General features: G+C 37.1%; 1 long non-coding RNA gene across 2 annotated transcripts; it reads right to left on the reverse strand.

Annotated features, from left to right (window-relative positions):
- Positions 1-525: 525 nt before the first annotated feature.
- LOC133064733 (uncharacterized) lies at positions 526-6,891 on the reverse strand. 2 transcript variants are annotated; one of them, XR_009694698.1, is made up of 3 exons: positions 6,627-6,891; positions 4,244-4,305; positions 526-1,103 (listed from the first exon to the last, which is right to left on the reverse strand). It is a non-coding gene; the product is annotated as an uncharacterized LOC133064733 (long non-coding RNA). The 2 variants fall into 2 exon arrangements; XR_009694699.1 differs by lacking the exon at positions 6,627-6,891 and adding an exon at positions 4,844-5,036.
- Positions 6,892-7,395: the final 504 nt, after the last annotated feature.

The following is a 7,395-nucleotide window of genomic DNA, read 5'->3' on the forward strand; positions in this document are numbered from 1 at the left end:
ACCCCACCCAGGCAGTCTGCCTGGCCAACAGATCCTTGCTCAAGTGTTTATTCATTGAGAGCAGCTTTGGGTAAGACCCTGTGGATGATTCACACTTTGAAACACGACTCTTAAAGATCAAAAAGTCATCAAGAGCCACGTAGAGCTTCCCTGGCGGCTCGGTGGTAAGGAATCCACCTGCCAACGAAGGAGACGCAGGTTCCATCCCTGGTCTTGGAAGATTCCACATGCTGCGGGGCAGCTAAGCCTGAGTGCCGCAATACTGAGCTTGCGCTCTAACGCCCCGGAGCTGCAACTACTGAGGCCAAGTGCCCTAGGGCCTGTGCCCCACAACAAGGGGCGCCACCAAATGAGAAGCCCGGGCACCGCGAGGGAGTACCCCCCACTCGCCACAACTAGAGAAAAGCCTGAGCAGCAATGAAGACCCAGCACAGCCAAATAAATGAATAAAACTATGTTCATTTATTAAATGAATATAATTTTATTATTAAAATCATAAAATTGTATTAAAAAGAACCACATAAATTAAGCTCTCAGATGGAATGGCAGGCAGCAGAATAGTAATCTTTCAGGATATTCTTAACCTTCTTAGTGCATCTTCAAACGTTAAAATTTACAGTTCGCATTCACTGTCACTTATTACATATCAAGCACTGTTTGAATTAACCTTACAACTAACCCTGCAGGTAGTTACCATTATTACTCTCATTTTAATGATGAGAAAAGTCAGACACAGAGGGGTTAGATTACTTCTCCTGGGTCACACAAGGTAACTAGAAGAGCTTGGATCTAATTCTAGAAGTGTAACCACAGAACCATGTACATAATGACTCTATTCTCTAGATTCTATTCTCTCTGGAGTCACAGCCTGGTCAGCGTGGAGTCCTGATACACCTTTTCTTTCTTATGAGCAAACTATTTACTCCTGTGCCGTGGACTAAGTCACTTCAGTCATGTCCGCCTCTTTGAGACCCTGAGGACAGCAGCCCGCCAGTCTCGTCTGTCCATGGGATTCTCCAGCCAAGAATACTGCAGTGCGTTGCCAGGCCCTCCTCCAGCAGGTCTTCCTGACCCAAGGATCAAACCTGTGGCTCCTGCGACCCCTGCATTGTAGGCAGATTCTTTACTGCTGAGCTACCAGGGAAGCCCAATGAGTTTTTAATTTGTCTCATTTCAGATCTCTAATTACATATATCTACTAACCCAAAGTAAAAAAATCGACTTTATTATTTTTTTCATGGTCCTTTATTTCATGACATCTTTTGGGACCCATCATCCCTCTACCCTTAAACCCAAACTCTGTAGGTTATCCACCTAAAGACAGGTTCCCATTTGTTCCCCATCTGGCTGAAATTCCTTTTGAAGATGGAAGTTTAGGCTTCAAAGAAATCCTTGAACATGTACCTTAGTGAACCTACCCATCTCTTCCTGCCAACCATATTTTACTCCTTTAATCTTACTCAGGTCCCCCGGCTACTCCCTTATCTCCACAAACCTCTACTGAAGAAAGAACTTAGCCTGAAGCTAACCCATAAACGAAATGGATAGGCATCTGAAGGCCAGGATGCTCCTAAAGGACAGCTCATGTTGGTTTTCTTCACAGCCCTTCAAAACAGGCAGAGGAAACCCCCATCCACCACCATTCTGCTGATGGATTGAGGAAGAAGGGGCCTGTCACAAACAGAATTAGCACTAAGTAATTTTCCCTTTCTTTATGTAAGCAATTGCCTTTTAATATACAACAACGCTCGAGGTGTTCAGGTTACGAGCTTATTTTAAGATCTTTTGTTTACTTTCTCATCTTCATAGGTCATTGACATCCCATTTAGCCCTGGTGACCCTGTTTATACAATTTTGATATAAATTAAAAAGTCTTCTTGGAGATAACATTAACATTCTTGATCTCAATCTACCACATAAGCAAATAATAGCCTTTGCTCAACCCTGTGTATAATTGTTCAAAAGCTTCAATGCAGACTCCAATATTCAGACAGAGAGAAGCTGATCAAACAGATCTGCTTTCTGAATTTTTATTCTACACAAGATGAAACCCCAGTTTCTGTAAGCTCCAGTGAAATATCTTATGGGACCTTTGATAGAATGGAGTCATAATTCTAATAAAACACTGGATAGAATACGTTACATTTTAATTAACAAGAAGAGGCAGATCACTAAGAGAAACACTAGGGATCTATTTCTGTATCTTAACCTGAATTTAAAATGTATTTCCCTTTCACTTAAAACTGAGAAAGTATTGTTCCTCCTAAGCTTTTTGATTCTCTACCAGAAGTTGAGTGGGATAACATTTTTGGAATTGGCTTTTTTACTTTATTTTCTAAGGAGAGAAGCTCTCAGTTTCCATACTGAAAAGACATTTTAATAACTACTCCTTTATAAATGCACAGTAGTCTTGTGAATAACAGCAAGCATTTTAAAAACCATATTTCTGATAGCACACTTTGCTCCTGTTAGATCATTGCTGATAAGCATACACTTCAACTAAATTCTCATTCTGTTTTTAATGAAAAAAAAAAAAAGCTATATTCTTGAGTGAAGAAACTAATCTTGGAATATAGACAAATTAAAAGTCTTATATTATCTCTTTCTTATAAGTTTCACCTAAGGAAATAATTTGCAAGTTTACAAGAAAGTCATGTATACGGCTTTGATTTCAGTATAATCTACAAATGTAAAAAATTTGGAAACAACCTGAATGTACCCCAATAAAAGGCTGTTTAGAAACATAGGGTGCATAAAAACAGTGGCAGATTTTGCAGCCATTAAAAGTGATGATGTGAATTTCCATTTACTGATGTGAATAGACATCCATGATGTGTTTATTATCCTATTATTTTTAAAAACAATTTACAACAAGTATATCTCAGTTCAGTTCAGTCGCTCAGTCATGTCGGACTCTTTGCGACCCCATAGACTGCAGCATGCCAGGCCTTCCGGTCCATCGTCAACTTCCAGAATTTACTCAAGCATATTTAGAAACAAGTATATAAAGACTGTGTGAATATGCCTCTGTGTGTGTGTAAAGAACATTACTAACGTGTGTTTTGAAGAAAGAAAATATTTATTGGAATAAAGCATTCTTAGGTCAAATAAGTTGGGGAAACTATTTCATCTCTTTTTTATGAGCACCATAATACACTTCAACATATTAAAGGTGTTGAGAAGTCCTACAGTGAAAGAAAACCTGTTTAAGTGCATTTAATCCAAAATTTCCCAAGCTTATTTTATCATAAATACCCTCCTTCAAATTCCCCATAGAAAAATATAAGCAACTTCTGGTAGTAGTACTAAAGATGATTTCTATCTTTTGTTTTTTTATATTTTCTATATTACTTCACAATAAATATGTATTGCATTTATAACTTGAAGAATAGAGCTAGTTAAACTTACTTTTTTAATTATGTTGGGAAAAATGCCCATTGACAAAGAGATACACTTGGAGATATTTAGATATATTGTTATAGGACATGCAATTTATGAAACATCCTATTTAAAATGATAGATCCTCTTTTTTAAAAAAGCAATCAATAGAAATGTTTAAAAAAAAAAAAAAGGAAGACACAAGAGAAAGGGAGGCAGGAGGGAGGAAGAAGAGATAATTGGGAAAATGCATACCTTGAAGTTTTACCACTAGTATCTCTGTGTGATTAATGATGGGTATTTTTTTTTTCATTTTATTTCTTTGTTTTAAAAATGTTACTCATAAGTATGTATTTCTTATGCAATTAGAAACTTAACAATAAATTTTAGTATTTGTGGGGGGTTGATATAGCACATGCATGTTTTAAGAGAGAAAAAGAAATATACCAAAGAAAAGCCCTGCTGTCTCAATTTGACCTTATTCATGGTTACTTCTGTTTCTACTATTAATACAGACTTTATCTTCCTCAAATCAAATCTATATTAAATCAGAATGATCCCAAGTACTGTCCCTCTGAGTACTTCTCTCTCCTCTCTCTCTCAGTTGTGCCTCTATACTCCCCAGGAGCCTCCAGCTGACTCTCTTTCAACACTTGGCTCCATCATGAAACGAATTAAGAATTATTTTCTTGCCCCTTCACTGGTGAGCCCCAGAACACCACCCACAAAGGACCATAGAAGTTATAGGTACTCAAGAGGGATACTCCTGTCATTAAATCTCACCAAGTTGGTTGGATTGGTGAGAGTTTGGGAAATTAGCAATAAAGCATCCATAGATTTGTTGAAAGAGACACACATTACAAACCTGTTGACAGCTCCTTGTATTCATCCAAGTTATCCTCCTAGGGGTGAATGAGAAGCATGTTTCTGCAAGGTATGAATACAGAGTAATAAGACTTTTAATACAGATGGTAGGTTCCATAACCAAATGAAAACTGCCTTCCAATAATTAACCTAAAGAGGCAATACATATTTCAGTAATGTTTCCATTGCTTAAAATATTCAAAAATTCCTTTAAAGCTGTATCATAAGACATAAAAAATTCAGTACTGTTACTTTAACATTATATCTTATTTTAGAACAAAGATCCATTCCCCAACTTAAACATCTACCTTACTCATTATAAGTTATCTCCAGTGGCTTTGGGGACATCTTCAAAAACAAGCCAACCACTGAAGAATAATAAAGTCCCTTCCAGGAGTATAAAAACAAACAAATATAGGAACAACAACAACAAAAGACTTATCACAGACGGAAGTTTTTCAAAGTATGAAACCCAACCTGTCTTAAGCACTGATAGCATTGAAATTTGGCAGGAGTAAATATTCATGAATATTTGGGAGTCTGTAAGAGACTGATTTTTAAACTATATATGTAAATACATAAAGCACGTCTGGATACCTACATATACATGGTGGCTCAGACGGTAAGGAAACTGCCTGCAATGCAGAACACCCGGGTTCGATCCTGGAGAAAGGAATGGCTACCCATTCCAGCATTCTTGCTTGGAGAATTCCATGGATAGGTGAGCCTCGTGGGCTATAGTCCATGGGGTTGCAAAGAGTCTGACACAACTGAAAGACTTTCACTTCACTTTATACATACATGCATATGTATATTACCAACCCCCTCAAAAACTACAAATATTTTTACATGTATGTGTGTATATATATATATATATATATATACACACACACCCAAAAATTGTATTTAGCTTGGAAATATGATTGTAGCCAATCAGCGATTGACCCACAGATCACATTCTGTATGGTGAGAGAATTTATCAAAACAGAAGCAAAAGTCAGTCTTTCTGATTTACTGAAGCATGAAGTAATGATACTGAGAATGCCTTGCATTTGCCACCTTTGTGATGCAGGAACCTTGTGCATTAAAGCAGACCATCCAAATTTGTAACATAGAGCTCTGGAGATATTCAATTTTTGTTATTACATAGAGACACACTCTACCAAAAGTATGGTACCCGTATGCTTCCCTCCATCTAAGTCTGAACCCCATTGGAATTAAGAGCTGAATCCAGCTCTCTGGCAGAAGGCAGAAATATTTATTTAGGAAGAAAGTTATGAGCTACTAATATCAAAGAAGCTCTGAGACACTAACCTCTCATTTGAGAATGATATAACCTATCCTCACAAACAACTCCGCGTTTACACCATGATTCTTCAAAGCATTTTCAAAAGGCTTTCCAATTTAACCTTAAGACATTGAAGTCAAAGCCTTAAACTACCAATGCTAGGAGCACTTGTTTAATATTTTCCAGGATAGTAACTAATGCTCACCTTTCAAGTAAGAAATACTCAGTCGTAAGAGAATGAAATCTCTGACTCCACAGCAGTTGGAAAACTACAACCCAGGGGCCAAACCAGTTGGATTGGAACACAGCCACACCTGTCTGTTTATGTTCTGTCTAGGGCTGCTACAAATGCAGAGGGGAGGAGTTGTAATTGACATCCTATGGCCAGCAAAAACTAAAATACTTACCATCTAACTCTTCCCAGAAAGTTTGCTGATGCCTGGACTAGAACATTCATTTTGTTTTCTAACAAAGTAATTTCTATTGTACTGTTTAATAACTAAATTCACAAATATTTTCCCATTCCACTGGCTAGAAAACTAAGTTAGAGCCAGTGGTACAAGGAAAGCATTAATGACATTATGTTTGCCAACAAAGACATTTGAGGCTCGTGATTTATCATCTCAGCCTTGTACCACACCTGCTTGGTCTGAATCCACACATCTGTATCAGAAACACAGTATGCAATTCACATTTTCTGCTGTTATTATGAGAACAAAGCTTCAGTGTAAAGACTTAGTCACATATAGTATTTATAATGATATATCAAAATCATCAAGTGAATTACAAATAAGACATGATGAACTGGTGTTTAGAATGGGAAGGACATTTCTCACCAGGTGCTAATAATTTGAAGGTAGATTTGACTGCAGGCTTACATACGTTAATACAGCGCTCCCTTAATCAAAGGATAGTTGAAAAGAATATGAAATGAGCTGACACATTTTGACATGATTGCCAATCGCAGGGCAGATACACGTGTGCTGCACATTGGGAATGCTTTGGAAAGCATTTCATTCCCTTAAGTTATGGATTTTAAATCAGTTCCTGAGATGAACATTTCAAACATATATGCTCACAGTTCTGAAACACTCACCCAAACCAGGAAAATGTGCAAGGAAGTCTTTCCCATTTCTGCATATCCCCAATTTACTTTGAATTACAACATAAACTATAAAAGAACCAGAAGAAAATATAACTTGTGGTGTGTAGGGTAGGGAAGAATATCTAAACATAAAAGCAAAGGAAGAAACCATAAAGGAGAAACAGACTGATTTGACACATAAAACTTTAAAATATCTGTATATCAAAAAAAGTTGTAAAAATGACAAAAGAAAAATATATATAATATAAAAGGCTGTATTCTTAATATATTGCAAATCTTTAACATTTATGAAAATAATAAACAACATTCATTAAATTAACCATTGAACAAACTTTAAGTGAACGTCTGCCCTAACAGGCTTGGGCTCCCATGGCTGACCTCACTGTTTCAGGACTGATACGCGCCTGGGAATTTGGAAGTTGCAGGACTGAAAGCAGGATACTTACAGGCACTTCTGGGATCAGAATGACAGGACTCCAGTTCTTCTTCCAGCATAGAATGGCCTTCACCCTGGTATTCTGCCTTCACGAGTCTCAGTTTCCTCATCTTAAAACGGGTCCTAACAAGAGGACTTAACTCCTAGGTTTGTAGTGAAGATTAAACAAGAAGAAATGTATAGAACTCACAGACCTGGCTTATAGCACTTGCTGTAAATTTTATGATATCACATTATCTTCATTGTTTGTCAGATGTAAAGGCTTGCTAGTTTTTTTCTCAATATCTATTCTTTTTTTTTAATTGAAGTATAATTTACAATGTT

This window comes from Dama dama, chromosome 11 (assembly GCF_033118175.1).
Source record: "Dama dama isolate Ldn47 chromosome 11, ASM3311817v1, whole genome shotgun sequence".
NCBI classification, from domain to species: Eukaryota; Metazoa; Chordata; class Mammalia; order Artiodactyla; family Cervidae; genus Dama; species Dama dama.